The sequence below is a fragment of the Hesperophylax consimilis genome, chromosome 27 (genome assembly GCF_061612785.1).
Source record: "Hesperophylax consimilis isolate HC1 chromosome 27, BYU_Hcon_1.0, whole genome shotgun sequence".
Taxonomy (NCBI): Eukaryota; Metazoa; Arthropoda; class Insecta; order Trichoptera; family Limnephilidae; genus Hesperophylax; species Hesperophylax consimilis.
Genome location: NC_142862.1, coordinates 8,287,606 through 8,306,349, shown reverse-complemented (window position 1 = coordinate 8,306,349; position 18,744 = coordinate 8,287,606). Strand labels below are relative to the sequence as shown.

The 18,744-nt window shown below is 33.3% G+C and overlaps 1 protein-coding gene across 6 annotated transcripts in view; it reads right to left on the bottom strand.

Moving 5' to 3' along the window:
• The window catches only part of hoe1 (OCA2 melanosomal transmembrane protein hoepel1), a 166,771-nt gene that overhangs the window by 59,301 nt on the left and 88,726 nt on the right, over nt 1-18,744 (bottom strand). The window contains exon 1 of one of the 6 annotated variants that reach the window (XM_089648099.1): nt 17,809-17,869. The exons of 2 other annotated variants lie outside the window; for them this stretch is intronic. The gene's annotated coding sequence lies outside the window, so the exon portion shown is untranslated. Of the gene's footprint in view, nt 1-17,213; nt 17,870-18,744 lie in introns of those variants that run through there. 3 more of the 6 variants (XM_089648094.1, XM_089648095.1, XM_089648097.1) reach the window with 3 other exon arrangements.

The following is an 18,744-nucleotide window of genomic DNA, read 5'->3' as shown; positions in this document are numbered from 1 at the left end:
CTGGATTGCATTTAGTTCGGGTTGAATCTTGCGATCATACATAAAGATAGTTGCCAATAAAAATGTGCGGTGAAAAAATGAAGACAATGTTAGTGGTTCTTATTCGAAGTATGATACAGTTAAAAGTGACCGAGGGGAATAGGGTCCCATTAGCTCAGTCGGTAGAGCACTGTCCCGGAAAGACAAGGGTCCTGGGTTCGAGTCCCAGATGTGACCGTTTCCTTTTCTGATTTTTCTGTTTCAGATTTTCGTTTAGAAATCACTAATATTGTCTTCAATATCTAAATATTACAATTTAAGGTTTTACTCAATAAAGTTATTCCGAAAAATAAATATTCATTCTAGACTTGCAGAAAAGTCAACAGATGTCGCACATTAAAAATAAAAAAAAATAAGATAGGTTTATCTAAAAAGACGCTGTCTGGATTGCATTTAGTTCGGGTTGAATCTTGCGATCATACATAAAGATAGTTGCCAATAAAAATGTGCGGTGAAAAAATGAAGACAATGTTAGTGGTTCTTATTCGAAGTATGATACAGTTAAAAGTGACCGAGGGGAATAGGGTCCCATTAGCTCAGTCGGTAGAGCACTGTCCCGGAAAGACAAGGGTCCTGGGTTCGAGTCCCAGATGTGACCGTTTCCTTTTCTGATTTTTCTGTTTCAGATTTTCGTTTAGAAATCACTAATATTGTCTTCAATATCTAAATATTACAATTTAAGGTTTTACTCAATAAAGTTATTCCGAAAAATAAATATTCATTCTAGACTTGCAGAAAAGTCAACAGATGTCGCACATTAAAAATAAAAAAAAATAAGATAGGTTTATCTAAAAAGACGCTGTCTGGATTGCATTTAGTTCGGGTTGAATCTTGCGATCATACATAAAGATAGTTGCCAATAAAAATGTGCGGTGAAAAAATGAAGACAATGTTAGTGGTTCTTATTCGAAGTATGATACAGTTAAAAGTGACCGAGGGGAATAGGGTCCCATTAGCTCAGTCGGTAGAGCACTGTCCCGGAAAGACAAGGGTCCTGGGTTCGAGTCCCAGATGTGACCGTTTCCTTTTCTGATTTTTCTGTTTCAGATTTTCGTTTAGAAATCACTAATATTGTCTTCAATATCTAAATATTACAATTTAAGGTTTTACTCAATAAAGTTATTCCGAAAAATAAATATTCATTCTAGACTTGCAGAAAAGTCAACAGATGTCGCACATTAAAAATAAATAAAAATAAGATAGGTTTATCTAAAAAGACGCTGTCTGGATTGCATTTAGTTCGGGTTGAATCTTGCGATCATACATAAAGATAGTTGCCAATAAAAATGTGCGGTGAAAAAATGAAGACAATGTTAGTGGTTCTTATTCGAAGTATGATACAGTTAAAAGTGACCGAGGGGAATAGGGTCCCATTAGCTCAGTCGGTAGAGCACTGTCCCGGAAAGACAAGGGTCCTGGGTTCGAGTCCCAGATGTGACCGTTTCCTTTTCTGATTTTTCTGTTTCAGATTTTCGTTTAGAAATCACTAATATTGTCTTCAATATCTAAATATTACAATTTAAGGTTTTACTCAATAAAGTTATTCCGAAAAATAAATATTCATTCTAGACTTGCAGAAAAGTCAACAGATGTCGCACATTAAAAATAAATAAAAATAAGATAGGTTTATCTAAAAAGACGCTGTCTGGATTGCATTTAGTTCGGGTTGAATCTTGCGATCATACATAAAGATAGTTGCCAATAAAAATGTGCGGTGAAAAAATGAAGACAATGTTAGTGGTTCTTATTCGAAGTATGATACAGTTAAAAGTGACCGAGGGGAATAGGGTCCCATTAGCTCAGTCGGTAGAGCACTGTCCCGGAAAGACAAGGGTCCTGGGTTCGAGTCCCAGATGTGACCGTTTCCTTTTCTGATTTTTCTGTTTCAGATTTTCGTTTAGAAATCACTAATATTGTCTTCAATATCTAAATATTACAATTTAAGGTTTTACTCAATAAAGTTATTCCGAAAAATAAATATTCATTCTAGACTTGCAGAAAAGTCAACAGATGTCGCACATTAAAAATAAATAAAAATAAGATAGGTTTATCTAAAAAGACGCTGTCTGGATTGCATTTAGTTCGGGTTGAATCTTGCGATCATACATAAAGATAGTTGCCAATAAAAATGTGCGGTGAAAAAATGAAGACAATGTTAGTGGTTCTTATTCGAAGTATGATACAGTTAAAAGTGACCGAGGGGAATAGGGTCCCATTAGCTCAGTCGGTAGAGCACTGTCCCGGAAAGACAAGGGTCCTGGGTTCGAGTCCCAGATGTGACCGTTTCCTTTTCTGATTTTTCTGTTTCAGATTTTCGTTTAGAAATCACTAATATTTTCTTCAATATCTAAATATTACAATTTAAGGTTTTACTCAATAAAGTTATTCCGAAAAATAAATATTCATTCTAGACTTGCAGAAAAGTCAACAGATGTCGCACATTAAAAATAAATAAAAATAAGATAGGTTTATCTAAAAAGACGCTGTCTGGATTGCATTTAGTTCGGGTTGAATCTTGCGATCATACATAAAGATAGTTGCCAATAAAAATGTGCGGTGAAAAAATGAAGACAATGTTAGTGGTTCTTATTCGAAGTATGATACAGTTAAAAGTGACCGAGGGGAATAGGGTCCCATTAGCTCAGTCGGTAGAGCACTGTCCCGGAAAGACAAGGGTCCTGGGTTCGAGTCCCAGATGTGACCGTTTCCTTTTCTGATTTTTCTGTTTCAGATTTTCGTTTAGAAATCACTAATATTGTCTTCAATATCTAAATATTACAATTTAAGGTTTTACTCAATAAAGTTATTCCGAAAAATAAATATTCATTCTAGACTTGCAGAAAAGTCAACAGATGTCGCACATTAAAAATAAAAAAAAATAAGATAGGTTTATCTAAAAAGACGCTGTCTGGATTGCATTTAGTTCGGGTTGAATCTTGCGATCATACATAAAGATAGTTGCCAATAAAAATGTGCGGTGAAAAAATGAAGACAATGTTAGTGGTTCTTATTCGAAGTATGATACAGTTAAAAGTGACCGAGGGGAATAGGGTCCCATTAGCTCAGTCGGTAGAGCACTGTCCCGGAAAGACAAGGGTCCTGGGTTCGAGTCCCAGATGTGACCGTTTCCTTTTCTGATTTTTCTGTTTCAGATTTTCGTTTAGAAATCACTAATATTGTCTTCAATATCTAAATATTACAATTTAAGGTTTTACTCAATAAAGTTATTCCGAAAAATAAATATTCATTCTAGACTTGCAGAAAAGTCAACAGATGTCGCACATTAAAAATAAATAAAAATAAGATAGGTTTATCTAAAAAGACGCTGTCTGGATTGCATTTAGTTCGGGTTGAATCTTGCGATCATACATAAAGATAGTTGCCAATAAAAATGTGCGGTGAAAAAATGAAGACAATGTTAGTGGTTCTTATTCGAAGTATGATACAGTTAAAAGTGACCGAGGGGAATAGGGTCCCATTAGCTCAGTCGGTAGAGCACTGTCCCGGAAAGACAAGGGTCCTGGGTTCGAGTCCCAGATGTGACCGTTTCCTTTTCTGATTTTTCTGTTTCAGATTTTCGTTTAGAAATCACTAATATTGTCTTCAATATCTAAATATTACAATTTAAGGTTTTACTCAATAAAGTTATTCCGAAAAATAAATATTCATTCTAGACTTGCAGAAAAGTCAACAGATGTCGCACATTAAAAATAAATAAAAATAAGATAGGTTTATCTAAAAAGACGCTGTCTGGATTGCATTTAGTTCGGGTTGAATCTTGCGATCATACATAAAGATAGTTGCCAATAAAAATGTGCGGTGAAAAAATGAAGACAATGTTAGTGGTTCTTATTCGAAGTATGATACAGTTAAAAGTGACCGAGGGGAATAGGGTCCCATTAGCTCAGTCGGTAGAGCACTGTCCCGGAAAGACAAGGGTCCTGGGTTCGAGTCCCAGATGTGACCGTTTCCTTTTCTGATTTTTCTGTTTCAGATTTTCGTTTAGAAATCACTAATATTTTCTTCAATATCTAAATATTACAATTTAAGGTTTTACTCAATAAAGTTATTCCGAAAAATAAATATTCATTCTAGACTTGCAGAAAAGTCAACAGATGTCGCACATTAAAAATAAATAAAAATAAGATAGGTTTATCTAAAAAGACGCTGTCTGGATTGCATTTAGTTCGGGTTGAATCTTGCGATCATACATAAAGATAGTTGCCAATAAAAATGTGCGGTGAAAAAATGAAGACAATGTTAGTGGTTCTTATTCGAAGTATGATACAGTTAAAAGTGACCGAGGGGAATAGGGTCCCATTAGCTCAGTCGGTAGAGCACTGTCCCGGAAAGACAAGGGTCCTGGGTTCGAGTCCCAGATGTGACCGTTTCCTTTTCTGATTTTTCTGTTTCAGATTTTCGTTTAGAAATCACTAATATTTTCTTCAATATCTAAATATTACAATTTAAGGTTTTACTCAATAAAGTTATTCCGAAAAATAAATATTCATTCTAGACTTGCAGAAAAGTCAACAGATGTCGCACATTAAAAATAAATAAAAATAAGATAGGTTTATCTAAAAAGACGCTGTCTGGATTGCATTTAGTTCGGGTTGAATCTTGCGATCATACATAAAGATAGTTGCCAATAAAAATGTGCGGTGAAAAAATGAAGACAATGTTAGTGGTTCTTATTCGAAGTATGATACAGTTAAAAGTGACCGAGGGGAATAGGGTCCCATTAGCTCAGTCGGTAGAGCACTGTCCCGGAAAGACAAGGGTCCTGGGTTCGAGTCCCAGATGTGACCGTTTCCTTTTCTGATTTTTCTGTTTCAGATTTTCGTTTAGAAATCACTAATATTTTCTTCAATATCTAAATATTACAATTTAAGGTTTTACTCAATAAAGTTATTCCGAAAAATAAATATTCATTCTAGACTTGCAGAAAATTCAACAGATGTCGCACATTAAAAATAAATAAAAATAAGATAGGTTTATCTAAAAAGACGCTGTCTGGATTGCATTTAGTTCGGGTTGAATCTTGCGATCATACATAAAGATAGTTGCCAATAAAAATGTGCGGTGAAAAAATGAAGACAATGTTAGTGGTTCTTATTCGAAGTATGATACAGTTAAAAGTGACCGAGGGGAATAGGGTCCCATTAGCTCAGTTGGTAGAGCACTGTCCCGGAAAGACAAGGGTCCTGGGTTCGCGTCCCAGATGTGACCGTTTCCTTTTCTGATTTTTCTGTTTCAGATTTTCGTTTAGAAATCACTAATATTGTCTTCAATATTTAAATATTACAATTTGAGGTTTTACTCAATAAAGTTATTCCGAAAAATAAAAAAATAAACATTTATGTTTTTTAAAATATTTTAAAATATTCGGATTTTGATGGAGACGTGTTCTGACATCATGGTAATATATTCGTAATTTAATAAAAGTTTATCAAGAAACCTGTTAATTCATTCGTAAGGCCTACAATCCCGCTTTTAACCGGAATAACCAATAATTTGAAGAGACTATTATGCGGTTTATTAAAAAAATAAGATAGAACAATCAATGGTTTACATTACGCCATGGAGGCCTGAATTAATTTTGAGAAGCCGGATAATAATTCCTAACAGCGTACGTTATTAGATAAGTTAGTTGGTCGAGCGGTCCAAACTGCGGGATTCGCACCAGGCGTCGCGAGTTCATCCCTCTGCCTAGCTTAGTACTCCCTCATAGCACAAACAACATTTTCCGCGTATAATAATGGTAGTAGGATTGTTCCCTCAAGTATGAGAGAGTTGAGAAGAAATTTCTTAGATTTCTCTTCATGATGTAGTACGGCTACTACCCGTGGCTCTATCCTAATTACTTTATTTTGGGTATGCTCGGAATGAACTATCTACGGGTCAGGAGGGATGTGCGCATTGCTACACATTTCTTTAGACTGATTCGTGGATGGTTTAAAAACTCGGTCATCATGGAGAGCATTCATTTATATGTTCCCGATGGTTATCTCCTTCACTGACAACATAGACTGTTCTATCTCCAAGCCTGCGGGACTAACCTGCCAATGGTCATGCATGTGGGAAGAGCAATCTTGCCGTTGAACAGACTCAATTTGGATATCGACATATTTAGCACCAATGAAGCTGGCTGCTCTGTTACTACTAGTATAGTTGATATACCCACTGTTACTACTAGTATAGTTGATATACCCACTGTTACTACTAGTATAGTTGATATACCCACTGTTACTACTATCATAGTTGATATACCGACTGTCAATATTTATTATTTACAAATGAATGTAAAAACGCACTCTTTTTCAATGTTTTTAAAATAATAAAATTAATTAAATTGAATTGAAAGTCAGGTCATATTAGTAACCTAGAAATATTTATCTTTTTAAATAATAAACATTTAAAACCATGTCAATTTTTAAAATGCCACCGATAACCTTCTTAATTTTCTGTATATTTTTTTTTTAATACAGTAAAATATATAATTTTTAATATTTTAATCGTTATTGATATTGTTAAAATATTTAATTGAAATAGAGTTCCTGTCTAAAATGACAATCCACAATCATAGAACACAGAAGAGCCCTAGAAATTCGTAATTATAAAATATATTCGTATTCACACAGAAATAATATCAATTTTATAAAAACCAACCCCGTAAAATTTTAACAATTAAGTTATTTCTAACAACCGAGCCAAATTCTAATTGGATAGTTCCAACATTTATTTCGTATATTAACTGCTGTAAAATTTTATATAATGTCATCCGAATTCATAAAAATGCATGTGTGCAGGAGCGCCACCAAACGTCAAAAAATCCTAAAGTAAAATTAAAATACCAGAATGCAATGTAATAATTCGTTTTGAAAAAAAAGCTATTTATAATTTAGGTTAGTAGACCTATTTTATGAGAAGATTAGTCGGGAGGTTTAGAAGCCGTACTTAGCTGAGGTCAACCTTTTGGCTGACGTTACTTTCAGCTAGCCCTTGCCCTTGGTATTTATGAAGTCCAGTATAACCTAGCAACATTGTACAACAAAGAAGTATAATAAAATGAATGGTTAATACGCACTTTAAAAAACTACTTTGTATCAGTTGGTGACAAGTAATTTTCAGTTTCGGGAAATAGAAAATAATGCTTTTTGAATCATAGTTTTTTCGTTAAAATTAAAATCGATTGTTCGGCCTTGGCGGCCATTGTTTTTAATTCTTGAGAGGCCAAGATGCCAAACAAAGCGCCTGTAACCAAGTGGGTCTTCCGACGACCCCATGCATTTTTCTGTCTTATGGGCTTTTAAACTATAGAAATCCCGATTATTCAGTCAATTATTAATGGTAAGTTATTTATTTGCGCAGGAATACGTAAAATACTAAAATTATATGTCAAGTATCTAAGCTATTATCACTATTAATCTTTATAACGAATTGGTGAAAATTATGAATACCAAAAAATATGATTTAGATAAATTGAAGGTTTTTCTATCGCTTCGCTTGAGTAGAATATAAATAAATTACTCAATAAAAAATATAAATAAAAACTACAAAAAAAATATTTTTTCAATAGAATTGTATGAACGCGTAAAGGAAACAACTCTAAAAAAATACAGTATTATAGCCAAGATTATCTGTGACAGTTTCACTTGATAAACTTTTTTGCTTTTTTATAAAATTATTTACAAAATAAATAAAAACCAGTTTTTTGCTTGAAATTGAACGTTTCTAGACTCCTTTTGTCAAGCGATTTTAATGCCTATTACCTACGATATAAGTTATACCAAGAATATACACATTTTTGGCTTGTAGCTTCCTCTTAAAAGGAGGATAGTTATTTTGGGTCCTACCTACTCCCCCACTTGGCTGTGGGATAGTTAATGTCAAAGTTTTAATGTTAGTTAAGAAAAGACGTTAAATCGTCAATTTTTTTAACGAATTAGCTGTTAAAATGCATTATTTTCCATTTTCTGTTAATGAAATAGTTGTTTCTCACTGTTTTCATTAATTCTAAAAAAGGTATGTCTATTAACCGAGTCCAACTTTTCTGTGAATTTAACAAATTAAGTGCTAAGCGGAACTGTTTATAATTATATATATTTTTAAATGAACTAAATTTATAAATAAGTTAATTAGCAGTTGTAGAGGAACGAATGACATTCTTTTTATTCGGCTCTCAAAACACAATCGATTTCGTTTTTTTAAACGAATTTATTTTTATTTTCCTGATTTAGCGATATAAATGGAAAAACCTATGACACGTTCACGTATAACGAGCTATAACGAGCTGCTTCTATTTACTGTGCTTTCAGCAGAACAAAAGTTACATAGAGCTATACAATTAGAGGTGCTGTTGCATACATCTTTTCGAAACGTGTTCCACTATTATAACGCGATAAGCCGGGTGCGTAGTCCGGATTCGGTAGTTTTAGGAGGTCAATTGGAGATAGGTAAAATGGTAGAACCCATTTTTCGATTCATTTCCCATCTAATTATAAAACGGCAATGGTTTGTCATAATATTTTATTGAATAATTGATTAGGTACCTATATTGTACTTTTCGTTCCTGAATAAAATGTGTGTAAGATTTAGATTTTATTTTTCTGACTTTAATAATTGTACTAAAACTGATTATTTTAATATTTTCATTCATGATTATTGTTTTAAAAAACCGCACATTCTGAAACTATTCCAACTGGCTACATCGTCATTATAACCTATAATGATGCGACAGCCGTTTTACTAGCCAGTGGCGGTTTCTATAATATGTTATAGAAACCGCCACTGGCTAGTAAAACGGCTGTCGCCAACGTTGCCCGGCGTGACGTCAACGTCGCCGAATTCGCGACAAAAACGTCGTTTTGGCGGCAAATCGAAAATGGTACATTTTAAATCGTGAAAATGTTTTTGTTAACATAAAAATAACTTCGCTATCGTAATTTTTTCGAGAATTTAAAACACATTCAAAATACCCTATTAATCTTGTATCGATGTAATTAAATGTTGTCAATATACACACATATATTTATAAATTAAACTCTAAATCATATTAAATTATCTAGAAAACGATGAATTCATTCGGTCCAGGGATTTTTATTTTGCACTGGTACTCTCCCAGTATCTAGTATCTACCCAAAGACTACAAAGCTTTTCACTCCAAAACAAAGAACACAACACTTTTCCGTATCTGACAAAAAATAAAAAAATAAATCTGTTCAATTTATTGAAGACAATATTAGCGATTCCCAAACGAAAAATTCAAACAGAAAAATAATTAAAGATTACAATTTGAGGTTTGACTCAATTAAGTTATAGTTAAAAAAAAATCCTTCTTTACGTAACTAAGTGAAGTATCGTATATTTTTTGTCTTGTTTTATTATTAGGCTAAAACACAAACTAATCCTCCTAGATTTCTTTCTTAAATTATTTTCGAATCTCTGGCATTTTTTCAATTCCTCGATTATTTTCGGTTATGTAAAAGAAAGTAGATAAAATAATTACAGATTTAACTTTTGTAGTTAAATATTTATATACTCAATATAATTTGTTTTTAGGCGTTTGTTACAATTTGTTTATATACTAAATATAATTTGTTTTTAGGCTTTTGTGACAATTTGTTTATATACTCAATATGATATGTTTTTAGGCTTTTGTTAGAATTTGTTTTTTTATTAGCAAAAATACAGGTTTTAACCTATTTATTTGTTACTTTTGGCCAAAAATAAATGGATACGGATAATGGGTACAGATCAGGGGGTTTGGCTGTGTATATATAATAACAAATTATATGAATAAATTTAGGTGACTGGTGCGAGTGCGGTTCCGAAGAAATGCTCCGGGCTGAAGTTTGCAGGGTGAATATTTCCCTGATTATAGCCAACCTACAACCTCAGACAGGAAATGCCACCGACAGAAGAATAAGGTGGATCAACTTGACAGCAAAATGATATGTTTGACACACAGTTGCTTTAACTTCACAACAAAATGATACGTCTGACACACCGTTGCCTTAATATGAAAACAAAAAGACACGTCTGACACATCGTTGCTTTAACTTCAAAACAAAAGGATTCGTCTGACACACCGTTGTTAAGTCAAATATTTCCACAAACTTTTTACAATATCAAATCATGAAGTATTCAATATAAAACAACATTACAACAACCCATTACAGTAAAATATATTCCTAGTTGAAAGTCCGTCAATATGACGGCCTTGACGGCATGTCCGAGTGTTAAAATCTTTGGCTCTTGGCCAGAGGTCATGGGTTCAAATCCGGACAAGGCTTAGTAAAATTTATTTATTTCAAACGTTTTTTTTCAAGTGTAGAATTATTAAAATACAAAAATTTGTGTTAATATATTATTTATCTCGATTCTGACAATGCATTCTGTCAACTTTTGGTGTCACTCACGTACACACACGCATTTCTCGGAAATTAGTTACTAGCCAGACCAAAAGGTGGCCCCAAAATTGAAAACAGATTTACCTACTATATTAAATATAATTTACTAAGGGTTGATTTTTTATTAGATTAGGTTATAAGAATTCCGAATTCCTTGGTATCTACCTAATATCAATAGATTATTGAGTTATGGCAACCTTTTTTTACATTTAGGCACGACCATCAAGTCAAATCAAAAACAGCAAGTAGAATATGATTGATAAGCAAATAATGTCATCCCTTCACCTAGCCTGACCTTTTTCAGTGTAAATATTGCACAGTTTTTAGAAGGTAGTAGGAAGGGGAAGGAGAGGCTGATGGTGAAGTACCTGGCTTTTCAGGTCTGGTCAACAAACGCGGCTAAAGTCATTTCAAGCAACGTTTTAATTCTGAATGGTGGTCTCACACCAGGGCGGTAGTGACATTTATACTCTGGAATGTGCCGCAAATATACTACTTATATATTATTATTAATCAATAAATTGTGAAATAACACAAATTAATCAAATAAAATTTACTTGCGCACCCCGGTTTTGAATCTGCGTCCCCCTGATTGCAAACAGAGAGCCTTACCCCTCGACCACGGATGCCGTCAACCTAAACCAACCCCGCCCAAGCCGACCCGACCCAGCTCAACTCAACCTAACCCAATCCAACCTAACCTAACCCCATATTAGCCTAGTATCTTTTCATTGCGGAAACAAAGATAGCATGGTCTCCAAATGATTGAAAAGACGTTTTTTTCTTGCTAACCCTATATTTAAATGGCAAACCAATATGTTTTCTAAAATCATTGAGCAAACCAAGATTCTTTTGAAGATATATAAATTTAATAAGTAGTAGGTACCTATGTGCCAAGACTGACTTATGTGGCGGTAAATCCTCTCTGCCTACCCGACCCGTAAATTGGCGTGATGATTGGTTAGTTGGGTAGGTAGTATTCGTCAAGAAATTTAAAAAAAATTGCCTAGTTCATTTTTTCGATCAAGCCGTTCAAAATTATGTTGTGCATGAATTTAAAATTTGGTTTTCTAAGTTCCAACCGCAGATCAAATTAGACGTCAGTAGGATACGTTATTCGTAATTAAAAAGGTCAGTAAGGTGAATAAAAAAATCAACCCTTAAAAAAAAGGTATTATTACGTATTTAAAACACTGTATTACATTTTTGAAGTCAACAACGCCAACATATAGGCCAATTCCTAATAGGATAGTACCGACATAAAAATTTCTTTTAAAATTTAATAATAGTTTTGGCTTGAATGAGTATTGAACTTTCCTCCCCAGGAACTGAACAAGTGAGCCAAATCCAGATTGGGTAGGACCAATATTTATTTCGTAAATTAACTGCTGTAATTTTATCCAAATTCAGAGAAATACCTGTGAGTCTGAATGAATGCAGTACAAACAATGCGTTTTTAGGACTAGCCAGATGCATAAATGGATTATAATCGACAACGAGTACATTTAAGAACCTCGAAAATGGGATAACTGATTGAACAAATTGATTTCTTGAATATTTTCAAAATGACTTTTAACGAACCACAATTTAATATTTTAACTTTTTTTTATATATTAACTCCACACAGGAGGCCCTGAAGAAAATAATTTCCCTCAGGGCCTATGTCATCTTTGGGGATGCTGTGTGGAGGGTCTTTTTGTGGAGAGTAAGGAGTGAACATGGTTCTTGAAGAGTCCCAAGTTGTAGGAGGAAGGAAACACAGAGGCCGGCAGTTCGTTCCACAGCCGAGCTGTTGAACCTAAGAACGAATCGTAGAAGCGACCCGTTCTCATGTGACAAATGTCAACCGTGTACAAATGTTGGACGCGCGTTTGGCGTGTATCCCGACTACGCACCGGTGCCGAAGGGATCAATGACGCTAGTTCCTCAGAGCATCTTCCATTGTAATACCGATAGAACAAGGACAGCATACCTACCTGACGCCTGTGCTCTAAAGATTGCAGTCCGTTTGTTAAGATTGGGGATAAGTCAAGGGTTTTTTTCAGGTATTTAGGGGCTCCGGACCAGAGATGGCTGCCAAATTCGACAGTAGGGCGCACTTGCGATTTGTACAGGGTCAGCAGTTGTGTACTATTAAAGTATCTGCGGGCCCTGTACAGTACGCCCAGCTTCTGAGAGGCCAGCTTTACTCTGGCTTCGATGGAGCCCCCGTACCTGAGCTGGTCACTTATAGTTACACCAAGCATATCAATGGAACGCCTGTTCGGAAGATTGCTTCCGTTGAAGGAGACTAGATTATCATTTGGATCCCTTTTAGACGTAATCAATAACTAGCCACTATTTAATATTTTAATTAATCACTATTTAATAAAAAAAATCGACATGTTTCGAAACCAATGATTAAATAGTTGAGTAAACAAAGTATTTCATTTTCATATGAACAAAGTGAAGATCTTTTTCAGAAGGTAAGGACAAACGACGACAAATATTTTTAATATCTTTCCTCGACAGTAAGTAAACCAAGCTTACAAGTTGTATAATAAACGAGAATGTATATATTTTTTATTACCCGCTAATAGAATATGCTTTATATTTCTATGACTTGGCAAATGTCATTTTTTAAGTATATTTTTTTTTGCGATTTAGCCTTAAAATTTTACATCTTCCATATTCTAAAAAACTTTCTATGACGAGAAAGGATTTTTCCATTTTCGGGGGCTTTTCTAAAATCGCTTAGTAGATGCATAAATTATTGAAATAACATAGCATTTCAACTTTATTACCAAACGAAATAACTTTTAGGATATGGAAAAAACAAGCAAAAAAGGGTTATTAGGTTCTTAGTTTGGTTTATTTAAATGAAATTGTCAAAATTGCCTTCACGTAAAGAGTTGTTTCTTGGGTAAATATATAGACAAATAAATTTTATCCTAACACTGAAACCATTGGTTTTGAAACATGTCGATTATTTTGAATAAATAGTGATTTATTTTATTTATATTAACCCTTTCACACCCGCATTATTGTTTCCACACATATAAAATATGTAATGCTTGATAATACCCCAGAAAATTATTTGAAAATTTTTGGCATTTAATTTTTTTTTTTTTTTTAGAAATTTTTCCATGTTAATTTGGATTAACATTGGGCGTCAGAGGGTATTTTTTACATAGTAACGTAAAATAAACATAACACAAAAGTAATACAAATAAAGGTTTCATATCAAAAATGCACATTGACAATGTAGTGATAATCACTAAGGTACAAATAAATAACATTTTAACTAAATTTCATTCATAAATAAAGAAATAATCTAGGATAATAAATCTTTAAAAATTCGCCATACTAGTCTAAAACATGTCCCTCACTACCAGTGTTAATTTGAATGAACATTGAGATTCATTAACAATATTCTGGGAAATGACTGTGATCAGTGAATTAGACTGATGTTATTATTATAGAACACATCTTTATGAGTGAAAATATTTGTAATTCGAGTAGAAAATATTGATATCTCACCTTAAATTAAGTAATCAATGACGGCAGAAATTCGATGAAACTTACAATCAGCAGATGTCAAAATATTGATCGTTTTTGTGGCGGGAATAAGGATTTCAACGGAGCGGAAAAAATAGACGCTACAGAAAAGACTACAAACTATAAGAAAACGAAAACATGGCTTTTCTAAATCGCTACAGTTACGGTAAAAAAATTCACAAAGTTCATGTTAATTTGAATTAACACTGGGGCTGAAAGGGAATGTTGGTACAAAGTGAATTTGCAATTATTGAAGAAGTATTTTCATATTAGTGTGTCAAAACATGGCACGAATAAAAGAAGTCAAATTATCGTTTTTTAGGTATTAAAATGCATTATTTTCCATTTCCGGAAACTAAAATACTTACACATTATTGTCTAACTGATACACAGTATTTTTTTCAATTAAAAGTTCATATTAACCGTGTCCCTATTTTCTGTATATTTACCATTTCTTGTAATAATTAAATTTGAACAGTTTTATGTCAACGTGCGTATTATTAGTAAGCGGAATTCCACTAATATTACCGAATTTTCTTAAAATTTAAATTTGCTAAAACGAGCAAATTCTTAAGAGGCCACGTGAAGTGAAATTTGAAAAACTGACACTGGCTTTTCTCAGTGGCTGTGTTCTCTAAAGTGCGTTTGTGCTAACTGCACAGGTTAACTACCTCCCTTAAAAATATGAGAAAATAAGACAAACATGCATTATAATAATATTAGCACTTTATAAATAGTGCGCCATTAAAATACGGGCGAATAGCAACTCGATATACCCAGGCTAAGCGTTATAGAATCAGCACAGAATACTTCGTACAAAAAAAATCGAAACGATACAATCCCCCTGACAGTGAAATAATATACCTAACCTACGCCAAAACAAGACGATCTTTATGCGTCGCGAAACAAAATGTTTGATGCCACTTGCCGGAATTTGTAGAATGTCACCGAAATTGTCCGAGCCATGATCGCCCCCGCGTCAGCTGAACTTTGCTCTATATAGAGATGCAAATTATTTTTTTTTCTTTAGTAGTAGTTTTAAAGAAAAAAATTGTACATTTTTATTGCATTTATCCTGTATTCCTCCAACCGTTTGCTTTTAATGGCATTTGTAAATCCATTAGTAAAAAAGATTTTTTCTTAATAGTCCCCAGAAATTCTTCAGTTTGGTTACCGCTTTAGACTAGAAAACAGTCGCATGTATTGATTTTTCGCAGTTATTCTTGTTAGTTATACCGAATATTTTACAATACCAAAATATGGTGTTATTTACATAAAACAATGAAAAGGGTCTTAAAAATAAAAATGGCTAAAATCCGTATAAAATTTATAAATAGGTATATAAATATGAAGTCTTGTCTTGATATTCTGAACCCCCAGTGGAAAATACCACGAACCGCCACTGGCCCTTTTAGTAGCAGGTCACTGATTTTATGTCGTGTCGCGACAAAGGACTTGTTCCGAGAACAGAACAGAACACGCGACATAAAAACTCAGAGCGTTTCAGAAGATTTTGTATCCGGAATAAACTGGGGTTATAATTATATTACGTCCCGACAGTAGTTATTTGTGTCGTTCCCAGCCGTTAACCAAACAGTAAGGTTTTAAGGTTTACACAGAGTAGTCATAACTCAAAATTATTAATACTTTTTAGTCTGGAGAAAAAAGGAATTTTTACGGAATCCATCAAAATAATTTCTCATTATTTTCCAACAGATTTTCGGGTACTTTAAAATTTGTAATAAATCACTCAGGAATGTGCTGTTGGCATATCCGTGTGCCCGAAGTAAGGTTAATATTTCCTATTTTTTTTATAAAAATTGATCAAACTTTTTCAAATATCAAAATTGTTTCTTGAACGGACATTCAATTATACTGGCCTGTCTAGGGCATTGGAGTCAAAAGGTGTTGTATTGGAGACAGCTGTTTTCTTGCAAATCGGTAACACATCACTTTTCTTTGTATTTTCCGTTCAGTGGATTGAGCTTACTGCAAAATAATAAAAATAACTTGAACGTGGGAGCTATTTCTTACGTCTCAGTAATTTATAATAATACAAATATATTGTTCGCCTGTAAACTTGAAATAACACATCATGAGTTACTGTGCTTCGAAAAATAAAATTAAAAAATATTTTTAAAGATAAGGACGCTTAATATGAAATAAACATAGCATAAAGAGAAACAAAAGAGATTTTGGACGTGTTTCGTAATTCGAACCAATGAAGGCACAAATTTCCAATACAAAACTGTGTTTACGAAATTTAAATAAGTGAGACGAGTATTGAGCCAAATGGAACATTCGCTTCCTGAATGGAATTCGAATAATTTGTTTGGAACACTTCTAGTTTTCTTCTTTATTCGATGAGTATAAACAATAAGATGCCTTATTTTTTTAAGATAAACATTTTTTAAATCCCAGCTCGTAGTAGAAATGACGTCACCGGCTGTAAATAATTAAATTGATCTAGAAATGTAATTATTTACAGTCGGTGACGCCATCCATCATGAGCTGCACCATGACCGATAACGTCATTTCCAGTGTAAGGAGTATATGTGACGAGAATGTGAACGGTAGAAGAAATAGGGGACGCCCAACGAAGACATGACACGATCAAGTGAAACAGATACTTGAGACAAGTCAGAATTACAGAAGAGTGTGTATGTGACGATGTAAGAATGTGAATGAGGCAAGGAGTTTCTCTGCGGGAAACATAGATGTTTCAGATTGAAATAGACGTGCGAATTTCAGACTTTTCGCTACGTAATGCATGTAGATTTTTATCTTAAACGTATGACATACAACATTGATATTATGTTTCGTTTATAACAATAATTAATTCATATAATACATAATGTATTTTTATCAAAATATCTCAAATCAATACGACATAGACCCATCCGATAACAATGATAAATCATTTACTCAACAGAGTTCGTGTTTCAATTACTAGAAGTACATTAAATAAACAAACAAACAAAAACTGATTCGTCAGAGGAATGTTATTATTTACGTAATATTCAAAACGCGCGCTGGTTTAATGTTTTATTGAATTGAACCATTCAATGAAAATAATAACCAACAATAAATTTTTAAACGTTTATCATAATTTTTTTTGCACTAAGCTATTACATTGGGATTTTAAAAAATAAAAAGTTTTTCATTGTTCGTGAAGATTGAGGGGACATAAAAATCAAATAAAATAAAAATTAAAAAAAAAATTACCACAGCATTTCTTTCGTCTAATAATAAACGACAATAATTCTCAAAAATAAGATTTTATGAACGAGTTTCAATAAATTATTGTTCGTACTGACAGTTGTGCAGTCGTCAAATGTAATAAATAACATTCACAATACTTTATCCAAAATGCTCAAATTATTATTAAATATTTAAAAATAAAAATATTTCAAATTGATTAATAATCGCGTTAATGTAAGAAAACTCGTGTCATATCAAAATCAAATAAAACTAATACAAAGTCTGTTGCATTGACAAATCTGACGTTATGCATCAATTTCAATTCAATTTCAATTTCATCAAAATAAAACACACACGACACTGAAATTTGAACGTACATAAATAATACATATATTTATTTTTTAATTGTCTAAGATTTATAAAAATGTTAGCACCGATTTTTATCAAAATTATCTTAAACTGGTTTAAAGATATTCAGTTAACACTCACAGCACCCAAACAAAGACCATATATTATATATTTTTTTAAATCTTGTCAAAACGTAAAAGCACTTGATTATTTGTTAATTTATCGACAATTGGTTTATAAGAATTCAAGATTAAGCAGTCTATTTGACAACCAGACAGAGAAGGCTGTTCGCGAATCGGAAGTTAGTACGCGACCTACCCGCACAGTGGCAAAGGCGAGACTGAAGTTCACTGAAGGACTGAAGTCTGAACAACGAGAATAATGACAAGACTGAAAGCGATAGAATTGGCTGAAATCTGAAATAACTCGGGCGGCGCGGCGCTCCACGCATAACGTTGTAAGACCAAATTCACACCACAAGAAATGCGATGTTGGGGTGTTTTGTGATCTGAATGTCTGGCAATTCGGGCTATAAATTTGCAATATTAAACTGTTTAATCATTATAAATGCGTGTGCACGAAAATTTTGTTTCATTAATTTGTGATATTTCACGATTTATTCTTTAAAAATATTATCTAGTATATTTGCGGCACGTTCTAGAGTGGAAGATACTTTGAGTAACGCCCTGGTCTAAGACCTTCATTCAGAAATGAAATGTTGTTTGAAACGGCTTTAGCCGTTTTTTTGTGACAGATCTGAATATCCAGGTACCAGATTCCTCTTGCTCATTTCCTTAATTTCCCCTCAAAACATACCCCAATTGGGGATGCCATAGTCACACTTGCTCCAGACGGTTGGGAGCATTTGAAAATCTTGTGCGATATTTACATAAAAACAAAAAAAAATCGTCAGCTCTGTTGCACAGGGTTTTAACTTCATATTAGCTATTTCTGAGATATGAGGTGTCAAAGTTTGTATATACGATTTATCGTAATATATTTACCAATATCTGATTTTGAGGGTTGTGTCTTGTGTGAATTATTTTAGTTTAACATAATATTTTAAAGGACAATATTTAAATACTTACCATTTTAGAGCATACCTAAACGTGGAGATAGAACGAGACAGGAGATAAGGCCACGTTCTCATTCAATATTTTCCTTTAAAACATGTTTAACTAAAATAACTTAACAAATGGCTGAACCT